The 11619-nt window shown below is 33.7% G+C and overlaps 1 pseudogene; it reads left to right on the top strand.

Moving 5' to 3' along the window:
• The first annotated feature begins 2597 nt into the window (after positions 1–2597).
• On the top strand, positions 2598–3702 carry LOC132168423 (non-functional pseudokinase ZRK2-like; annotated as a pseudogene).
• Positions 3703–11619: the final 7917 nt, after the last annotated feature.

Here is an 11619-nt window from a genome sequence, read left to right on the forward strand (position 1 = left end):
ATAAACTTTATATTGGGTAGAATATGATAATATTTAATGGCATATATGTTTTTTTTCTTTTCTTTTCTTTTATTTTTTGGGTGCAAAATAATGGGTTCGGTAATTATTATATAGCATACAATAAGATATAAGATAATTGAGAAAGTGCCAATTTTTTTTAGGATTTCTCCCCTAATTCCACTCCAAATCCCTTATCTTGTGCTCCTATGACACAGCCACCACCTTAGTTAGTTGCCTGGTAGTCCATATCTTTGATTTTCGACTTATAGCATATTTGAGATTGCGTTAAAAAAATAAAGTTTTTAAAGTCAAAAATAGTTTTTTAGAAAATGCTTCACAAGTTTTTCTCAAAAATGCGTTTGAGCCATTTTTAAAGTGAAAAAGTCAAATAAATGCTTTTGAAATTTTTTACCAAACAGGTCAAATTTTTTTTTTTTTTTGGCATAACTTTTTAAATAATAAAAATATTTTTTAAGTTTCGTAACGCAATCTCAAATAGGCTCTTAGGTATGGTCTCATTGTCATCTAATAAAAAAAAAAAAAAAAAAAAAAAAAGAAGGTATGGCCCCATTGTTAGATTATAGAGTTTCTATATTTTTCTTATCAATATATTTACCATAGTATTTTTTCTATTTACTCCACATACCACATTTTTTCAATAAAAAGGGACATTTGTACTGTAAATATTGTATCGAATTGAAGAAATGCAAAATGTAAGCCGCACTTTAATCCCAGACCCAAAAAATAGTGAAACATTGAATTAAATATTGGGAGCTGATCAACTCACAAATCCCAGACCAAAAAAAGAAAAATAGAAGCGAAGGAAAACCACAGTTTAATCCAAAGTAAGCCGAAGGAGGTTACTTCTAGCCCGACAAAGCCCATCTCCAATGTGGATGGATTGGGTTTATATTTCAGGCCTGTGAGGGTCTAAACTTTAAATAGTACGATTTTCTTTTCATCGCTTTAGCAGCCCCAGATGTAATTGGGCCCAGGATTTAGCTTTATATGGGCTGGATTCTCTTTGTACTCTAAGGGGCTATGCTGTTCGGTAAAATCTGCATTCGTGTGACCATCTTTTTGATAAATGTTCCCTTGACAAGAAATCTCAAGCAAATCAAAGCAACGACGACAATGAACAAGTTTAGGAGTTACAAGTCTTTATTAAGAGTGTCTTTTGGTTTCTCATGTCTATTCTACTTATGTAGTAAGAGCATTCATAGCAGTTTTTTTGGTTATTTTTTCTATATTTAAGGATTTAAATTACTTTTTGCTTCTCTATGTCAAAATACACCACAATAACTTCCCTTAATCATTTCCTATATTATTAAAAAAAAAAAAAATTAATTATATTATATATATGAGAGGAGAGATGAGAGAGAATTGTGAGACATGACTCATGAGAGGAGAGAGGAGAGAGAATCATTTTTTTGATTTTAATAATCATAAGGATTAATTGCAATAGTGGAACCCAAAACATTAGGTTTCACTGTAGCAATCATAATCTTTAGGGTTCATTTAGGGAGTCTGCTGTGGGACCTTTTTTGAGATTTTTTGGACATATTCCCTAAACTTAGATAATGCTCTAACCCATTTGTCTTCTTCCTCATGCCTATCCAATTTATTTAACTCGTTTATCTTTTGGTTTCTCATGTCTACTCAACTTCTGTAACTGATTGTTACACATGTATATATAATTTACTTGAAGAGCTTATTGAATTTACCAAGAATTGTCTCACTTTTACAAGGATTGACAATTTTTGACACGACCTGCAAGCCCAACACGAAATTAAATGGTTAGGGTTGAGAAGTCTAACCCGTTTAATTAAATGTGCAGGGTTAAAGTTGACCTATATAGTCTTATACCAATGTTTTGACACAACCCGAACTCGACACATGACATAATGGCATGCAATTTTTTGACATAGCTAGTGAACTCGACACAAACTCAATACAAAATTAGAGGGTTAGGGTTTAGGGGTTTGACCCCCTTTTTTTTTCTTTGTACTTCTTTTCATTTTAAACTACTCCTATGTGAACAAAATTTTTAACATGTTTTAATTTAGATAGATTAAACTAAAATTAAGGACATTGTCATAGTAAATTTTTTTCACAATTTATACATTCATGCAATGTTTTATGTGTAATTGTGTTGAGTAATGTTAATATGTCTTTTTATTAAAAGAGGTGCAATAGATTTTTTTACAACATATAAAGAAAAGTTTAAGTTTTGGAATTAAATTGTATTTAGATAAGATGTTGGATGAAGATTTTGAAAAGTGGTTAGTTAAGGTAGAAAAAGTAAGATCTGATTAGCTATTTTAAACATAATTTTGCATAAATAGTTAAGAATGCTCTCAGCAATTTCTAAGTTGACAAAGGCTACATTGAAGACGAATAGATTGGAGAGAGAGAGAGAGAGAGATATAGTTGACGCGTAGAACATGTTGCCCAATGAATGGGGGGGACCCTAAAAGTTCAAGAAATTAAATTAAGGCTAACAAACAGCATTGACGAAGAAGACTCTGCCGCTTACTTTCCACGAAATCTCCCTCTACTCTCGTCGACGCTAAGGGGAAAGGGGATTAAAGCTAGCTAGGCCACAATATTCAAGCTCTGAACAGTGGCCGGAAAAAGAATGTCCCAGCTGCACTTGCAGAGTGAGTTTTGGTTTGGAAAGGTAGGCAAAAGAGAGAGAAAGAGAGCATTTCTAGAGAATGGAGGGCTTGTATTGGAGAAGCTGGTTGCCTCTTGTAATGGCAGGCCTATTCCCATCCGTACCTTCTCCTATATTGAAGGCCGAATACGTTTCATTAAGAGGTATTTCACATTTTTCAAGAGATTTGCCCTAACGGATATAGGAATTTCTGCAAAGACAAGCGCTCACAAAAATATTTTAAAGCTGGTAGGATACTGTCTCGAGACTTCATGTCCAATTTTAGTGTATGAGTATGCTCAAAATGGAGTCCTTGCTGATCAAATTTATCTCTCTCAACGACAAGGTTCTCCCATGGAGTGGCAGAGCAGGTTAAAGATTGCGAGACAGATTGGTCATATAATTGCATATCTACATACTGCCTTCTCAAGGCCCATCGTCCATAGAGGTATAACATTGGAAAGTTTCTTCTTAGACTAGCATGATGTTCCCAAACTTGAAGATTTTTCACGTTCCATTACAATTCCTGAAGATAAAACTCACGTGAAAGTTGATCAGGTGAGCGGGATTGCAGGTTTCTTATGCCCTAGCTATTGGACTACGAAAATAGTAACGGAGAAAACTGATGTCTATAGCTTTGGTATGATTATATTACAACTTTTAACTGGACATGATGCTTCTGCTTTGTTGAGCTTAGTTTCTGAAAACAATGACATGTGTGGGAATTCTTTTGAAAGACAGAAAAAGTTGATGGATTATTTCAGAAACAGTGCTATTGATGAGATTGGGGATCCTGCAATCTTGGCAGAAGGAGGAGTTGGTGTGGAGCTGCAATTGCAAGCTGTGCAGCAGCTTGGTCTCACATGCATAGAGGGCGATCCGGAGATAAGGCCGACGATGGTAGATGTTACAAAAGAACTCGGGCGGATTGAGAAATTAATCGCATGATTAATTTCTCATTTGGCCCATCTAACTTCCTCTTCCCATGCATCAATTTGTGCTATATTTGTGTCCTTAATTTTGAGCCTTGTTTCACTTGAAATCTAAGTTTGTACCCTTGAATCTATCAATGGTTGTTAATTGATTCCCTTTTTCTTTTTTTCTTTTTTTTTTTTTGAAAATGAATCTATCAATGGTTGTTAATTGATTCCCTTTTTCTTTTTTTCTTTTTTTCTTTTTTTGTAATTTTCAACTGTCTATCTTTTTAATAAGACGAAAAATCAAAGTTAATTATACAGTTGAATTTGATATCATTTTAGTTAATTTAGAACTTGTATATATTGAGCGTATTATCTTGTGATCTCATCATTTATATGCGATGCTTATGTTTTGATGGCTGTTAGTTGTCTTTGTTATAAACTTTATATAGGGTAGAATACGATAATATTTAATGGCATATATGTTTTTCTTTTTTGGGTGCAGAATAAAGGTTTCGGTAATTATTATATAGCATATTATAATAAACGGTGCTATTGATGAGATTGGGGATCCCTTTTTTTAGGATTTCTCTCCCAGAGTCCACTCCAAATCCCTTATCTTTTACATTCCTCCTCTGTCATGATCTACTAGCATAATGATATTACTTGTTTTAGGAGCCCTAGATGTAATTGGGCCCAGGATTTAGCTTTATATGGGCTGAATTCTCTTTGTAGTCTAAAGGGGCTATGCTGTTTGGTAAAATCTGCATTCGTGCGACCGTCTTACTGATGAATGTTCTCCTGACAAGAAATCCCAAGCAAATCAAAGCAGCGAAGGCAATGAACAAGTTTAGGAGTTACAAGTCTTTTATTAAGAGTGTCTTTTGGTTTCTCATGTCTATTCAACTTATGTAACCCATTTGTCTTCTTCCTCATGCCTATCCAATTTATTTAACTCGTTTGTCTTTTGGTTTCTTATGTCTACTCAACTTCTGTAACTGATTGTTACACATGCATATAGAATTTACTTGGAGAGCTTATAGAATTTACCAAGAATTGTCTCACTTTTATAAGGGTTAAGGCAATTTTTAACATGACCAGCAAACTTAACACGGAATTAAAGGATTAAGATTAAGAAGTTTGACCTGTTTAATTAAATGGATCGAATTATGATTGACCTATATAGTCTTATACTAATGTTTCGACACGACCCGAACTCGACTCATAACATAATGACAAGCAATTTTTGACATAGCTCATGGACTCAATACAAAATTACAAGGTTATGGTTGAAAAGTTTGACTCATTTAATTAAATGGGTCGAATTATGATTGACCTATATAGTCTTATATATACACATGTCTTGATACGACCCGAACCAGACAACAAACACGAATTGCCACCCCTATGTTTTACTTGATATTGAAAGTGAGACAATTGTTTCCTATCAGAATTGAAAATCTGAAGCTAATATTAAAATTAGAGGTAAATAACAAAGATAATGTTCAAAATCAAAATCATTACTTCGATATCATACTTTATATCACCTTAGCTTTGGTACCATTTCAGGAGTGTTTCTACTTTAAATCCCTTTTCTACCAAAGTTGATATGATGTTTACCAATAACAATTTCCTGTACGAAATTATGCTAAAAAGTACCTTATTTTACAGCCAATGGAGATGAGTGCGCAACTGTACCTGATATGCACGATTGAGTTTTCTTTTCAGGTGAGGCAATTAATCAGATCCTACAGCCTATGTAACGCATATTAGTATTCATATGATGCCAATGTTGACTTTTGAGTACAAGGATAAGCCACTTTGTTTGTATAGTTGGTAGATTTTTCTATCCAAAGTAGGATCTTTGTTAGTGGAAGCAATAATTCTAGAGTTATTGGAATGTCAACATTATGATTTGCTCTTGGTACAGAGTATCTCGCCGTTGAATAATACTCTACCTGACCCCCAAAACGGTACACTTCTACCTCATCTCTAATCTCCTCTCACCAATTCTATAGGTGTAATTATGCAGGATGTGACAATTGTATGAACTTGATTATTGTACTCCTTGACTTTTCTATCTGCAATTCTTGACCTTTTCCCATGGCATCCAATACTATTATCCCTGTGATGTGTGGTATTGGCTTTCACTTATTCTCCTCTTAGTGCAAAGCTTAATCATGACAAACCCCATTAAATGATAAAAAAAATGAAAAGAAATTTAGTCTTTTTCAAGGCTTCGTCGCTTATTCTGGATTCTATGCATCATCATCAAGTTTTGTTTTATTTCAATCATGTAAAGTTGGATGGCACATGATGGTGTCTCTGCCTTAGGATTCACAAACCTTTACCAAGGAGTACTTTGAAAATTGAAACACTGTTCCCATTGTAGTATACCACCTCTTTCATAAAGTAGGATCGGAAAACAGTACTACAATGACGGCGGAGATATGGGTTGTTGAGATAATCAAAGGAAAATGTGTGGGTATTGTTACTCTTTTACCAAGCAAATGAAAAGTACCCGCCAAAAGGGTAAAATAAACTGCATTTCTTTGTTGATCTCCAAAGTAGGCTGAGTTCGTACATATTCTTTTCTGCTTTTTAGGCCATTTGTGGCGTCTTTGAGTGGCTTCTGGATGAGATGATGTAGAATTAAAGCTATTCCATTGCTGTCTTACACAGCCGAAGACTATATACCTTAAAAGATAAAGTCATTTTCCGTGTCCTGCCCCGAACAGTTGATTGGGTCCTCTGAAAACTGTATTCATTTCATATAAGCATTGAAAATGTAATTTTTGAGGGGGATATTTGTGGAGTATTGGTGTCAAAGAGTAATGATGAATATGGTGGAAAATCAATGGAAAAGTCGGTGTTGTTGGTAGGATTAGTTGTAATCAACTAACCATTAAGCTGAGATTTTGTTCTTGTTGTGCGGTTAGAATCATTTTTGTCAAGCTATGATTAATCATACGCACATCATTTTCTAGCATTAATTAATATTGATGAACCACCCATTAATTAAAACTCTGAAATAAGATATAGTTTCTCAACATATTATATCAAAGTCCTGTAGTAATCTCACCAGAATCCTATAAGATATGCTCAAAATTGCTTCACTTATGTGCTGTATATATGCTGCCACATCGCCCTCTCAGAACTCAGACAACAACAGCCGCTACTTGACTTGCAATCCTTAACAAAATTCGTGTTCTACAGCCAGGATTCCACGTGTGTTTCCTAGCTACCACCAAATTGAAGCATGTTGTGTACGTAGGTCGGTATCCATTAATACCTGGTCATCGCAATCATTACCAGAGAGCCCTGGCAATCCCTACCATTTGATGAGTGTAATTATAACTGTCTGATATCAACAGTTTTAGAATATTTTTTCTGCATTCAGTGGACTGAAACTTGTTGCATTGTACGTGGTATATATACACGTTTGCCATATGATAACCGGTCACCGTTCACATCATCCTGGTACAATTTTTTGGCATTGCATATATATGAAGCTCCCTGGTGATTGAGGTGGACAGGTGTAGGGCTATAAAATCACAAGAACTAACTAACAAAATCGTAGAAATGCATAGTACATAAATTATATACAACTTTATTGTGGGATATAAATAATAGGTGGACCCACTCAAGCCCACTACATACAAAAATATTAAAACTATTGATCAAACGGGTCGAAACCTGTCACATGACAAGCACCCAAATGATCGTTTCGGTGAAATCTCTCCAACTTTTTTTCATTACGTTATTTTGTCAAACAATTTTATACATTTACCTTTAAATGTATACTAGGGAGATAGTAAGGCTGAGATGAATTATAGTTGGTTGGAGGGGAGAGTAGCAGTGATCAGTTAGCAGCATGTGCTCCAATAATGCCAACCACAAACCCACCAACCAAGAGTGAAATCTCTCAATTTCAATCACACAAAATGATTGTTAATTAGCCCTCTCGGACTATAATTAATTAAGTTTGTGGGACTAATTATCCCCTCCTCTATACTGCCTTGTCCATGCATGTGACTTTACCTTGTTCTGGTGGCGGTTCAAACGAATCTCCATGAAACGAACTCATCATACACTTTTAAATAGGAATAAACAATTGATTTATTAAATCTTTGTGTTATAATTATGTCTGTTCATGCATTTCTTGTGGTTGGACATGTGAGGGCAGGCAATATGGTTTACCCATCATTGGCATCTGTCTTTATGGAAAGGTTTTCATTAGTCTCTTGGCAAGCACTTGCACTAGGGTGGTGGCCGCAATATTTGGAAGTGGTCGAATCAATTGTAATCTTTTAAGGCCAAAAGCCGTATTGACTACTCCAAATTTTGATATTTGGAAGTGGTCGAATTACTTGTAACATTTTAAGGCCAAAAGCATATCCAAATCACTTCTTTTTGATTTTGGGGTTGGTTTGGCCACCTCTCAATGTCAAATTCGGAGATAGTTGAGCTATTACTTGCAACGATTAAAGAGTAGTTGTGTCCCCCTTTTCTTTCTTTCTTTCTTTTTTTTTTCTCCTTTTTTGTCTTGGGTTTTTATCGCATGTCAAGCTCACTCAGCATTTAGCATGTGTGGCAAGATGATATTGGTGCTGACATGGATAACTCAATCATCTTTAAAATAATTTGAATGCAACATAAATCGATTTGATACAAGAATAAACCACATGATCAATCAATGCAAAAGAAGAAAAAAGAAAAAAAAAAGGATTAATTTAATAATTTTCTCATATTTTATTCCAAAATGGGCTTATGCATTTCTTCTCATGCATTGAAGCAGTACGGGCATTTTATCGGGGTGACAACAAGAAAGATCCTCAGTAAATGCAACTCATCTCATGTGATTGCAGAGCCTTTCCCTACATCCAAGCAAAAATCATGGCTCTAGAGATTTTCCTCGACTCTCGTTTTTGTGGATCTATATAGTATATATCATATGGGTTGTACGAATTTCCATGTGCAAGCTGCTATTTTTTTTTTTCTTTTTTGGTGGTAGCGTTGAAAAATTTATAATATTAATTTGTTTGCAATTAATTCTGTCAATGTACTCGTACAAAAATCTTTTTTAAAATCTATTCATGGAGTATGGTCAAAGGGGGATGCATGTGTCCCTTTTAATTTTTTAAACGCATGATTATGAAATTGAAGGGACAAGGATTCTTCGGCCAATACATCTCTCACTGCCAATGGGCTTCTACTACGTGGAATTGTGAATTAGTGCTTTTGTTCCAAATATGCTGCTTAATAATTTGAGTAGCCCGTTGTCAACATCTTCTTTCTGGGCCTCTTAGTGGAATTAGCTTTTGGTCTCAAGCGTATATATATGGTTTTGAGCCGATTTCATCTAATAATAAAGTTTAAATTCAATTCCCGTATCATATTAAATAATTATTTAATTATTTAATTAATATCCTATTAGTATCAATATTTGTGCATGAAACTAAAATTTATAAATGTAGGGTAATTTATAGACAATTTCTTTGAAATTGTAAACACTAAACATAAGATGGGACTATAATATATAGAAGCAATCACAAGGTAAACGGTTCTACATTGACATTATAAATTTATAATTATCAAGTATTTTTCGTCCAATTAGATGAAGAAAAAAATGAAAAAGAAAGCCAAATCTATGGCTGACTTTTCAGTGCAGTGCTTTTTTGAAATGTTATAGGTACTCGACGATTGATATCTTTATTCTTTTTTTCTTTTCAACTTATGATTAATAACCCACATTAACTCCACGCATTCCAGAGGTATGAGTGATGCATGAGAGCACTTTTACCAGGCAATATTATCCTTAACAGTACCAAAACATCATCGCCACTTAGAGATAAGATCAACCTATAACTTTCTCAAAAAAGTAAATAATTAAACCTATGAATAATATAAAATTTCTGATGTAGGATTGCATGTGGCCTGTCATGCATTCAGGAGCAGGCTACGTATTATATATATATATATATATATATATATATATAGACATATTTATATCAAAGAAGGGAAAGGAGGAAGAGAATTTGAATTAGTGATTTTCGTTCTATGAGACGTAGTTTCAGCCGATTGAAGTATCCTTAGAACATATATTATTCTTTTAGATATGTGAATGAATGTAGGTTAAACGCAAATTTAAAACTTTCAACATTAAAATAATAATAATAATAATAATAATCCATAAAGAATTTACTAAGAACAATATTATTCGCGCAAAAACCATTAAATTTCTCAATTATTTCAAATTTATTTTCGGAAATCTAAATTTATGTTTACTTGGACAATAAATGCAATTTATCATTTATTTTGTTAAAATATGTACATGCTTGAAAACTTTCGGTCAACCATAGGAATGCAAGTAAAAAAAAAAATTGGGCATAAAAGAATTCCACATGGTTTGGAAAATTTAAGCGGTAAAATAACTGGTTACCTCGGTAATCACGAAGCCCATTGACCGTGCAATTAGCCAATTAGTACCCTGATTACCAACCAAAGCGTTGGACTTCTAACTAGGAAGAAGTCACGTGCCACATGGGACATGATTGACCCAAAACATCAAAGCCTGAGAAAATAAAAAAGAACTATCTCAAGCGGTAGCCGGTTAACTTGATCAATCAGAAGGGGAAAGGAACATAGTCAACCGGGAGGAAGAAAATCAAAGCAGTAAAACTTATTTTGGACCCACTTACCGAGTTTAAACAAAAATTATTTGGCACTAATTACATCAGAGAAAATTTACCGTGACGTTGATGATGACAGTAATGCGAGTTTCGAGGTTAAAAAGTTAAAGAGGATACAGTTGACTAACGCCGTCCCAACGTGTATTTCCCAAGAAGGAGGTGAGTCAGGCGGAGCTAACGGCGTTAAACGAATATACTACAGTAGTTTTGGTAGAGCTAGAGCACGTGAGTCTACGAGAGTAAATTATTGACTGTTAAATACTGTCAATTGTCAAATCAATCTACCCCATTGTTTTTATTTTTTATTTTTTATTTTTAAAGGAACTTACTGGCATGCACGTATAGTACCATCAATGTTTCTATCCGAGGATTTATTTAATTATTTTTTTGACATTTTACTACTCCTATTGTGTTTATATATATATAATTGTTAAAATAGCCTTTCAAATGTGAATCTTTGACAAATAACTTCCTAGAAATTAAGAAGTGACAAATCGATTCATGTGGTGTTCCTACCTGAAAAATAACCCACGTTAAATAAAAAAAAAAAAATTGGGTGATTGTGAAATTACATATTTATTTTTAAAAATATTAAAATTAAAAGGATTTTTATAAAAAAAGGGTGAGCTTGAGGGTGGTTGACCACTTATTTGGCCTTAAAGGGTGGTTTAGCTAGAGAGTGTAGTCGACCACCTACAAATATTTTTTATTTTTTATATCTCTTGTGGCTAAATGCATAATTTCACAATTATCCCGGCAAAAAAATGGCAAGAATTCATAGGAATAAGTTATTTGTCACCTAGGACACAATAAAAAGTGATTTCACTTTCTAAATCTAGGAGAGGTGTTTGATAAAAGGTCAAACTCTGATGACTAATTTTTTATTTTTTATTTGTTATCATTTTCTTTAAACATAGAATTTGATTGCAACAAGCACATGGGTTTGGCGATGCTAATAACTTTACACAAAATTAACTCATAACATTCTCACATCTTACATTATATTAATCATTTTATTTGTTATTATTCAAATAAAAAAAATACTTTTATTTTTTTTTATATCAAATATTCTTCTTTTTTTTTCCCATGTCATTCAACTTTTGTTATAATAAGGGGCGGAACTAGTATTTGAAATGTGGAAGAGCAAAATTTAAAAATGTAGATGGTAAAATTTTAATTTTTCAAAATTTTTGGGAAAAACATGAACCCTTAGTAGGGCGCTGATGTATTTCCACCCTTGGTTACAATTTCATGCCACTAAACAGTAATTCTAATGCCAAATGAGCCCATGATTCTAGAGAGTTTAAATTAGTGTTGGCAGTAATTAAATTCTCAAACAATGCTCATTAATTAA

The sequence above is a fragment of the Corylus avellana genome, chromosome ca2 (assembly GCF_901000735.1).
Source record: "Corylus avellana chromosome ca2, CavTom2PMs-1.0".
NCBI lineage: Eukaryota > Viridiplantae > Streptophyta > Magnoliopsida > Fagales > Betulaceae > Corylus > Corylus avellana.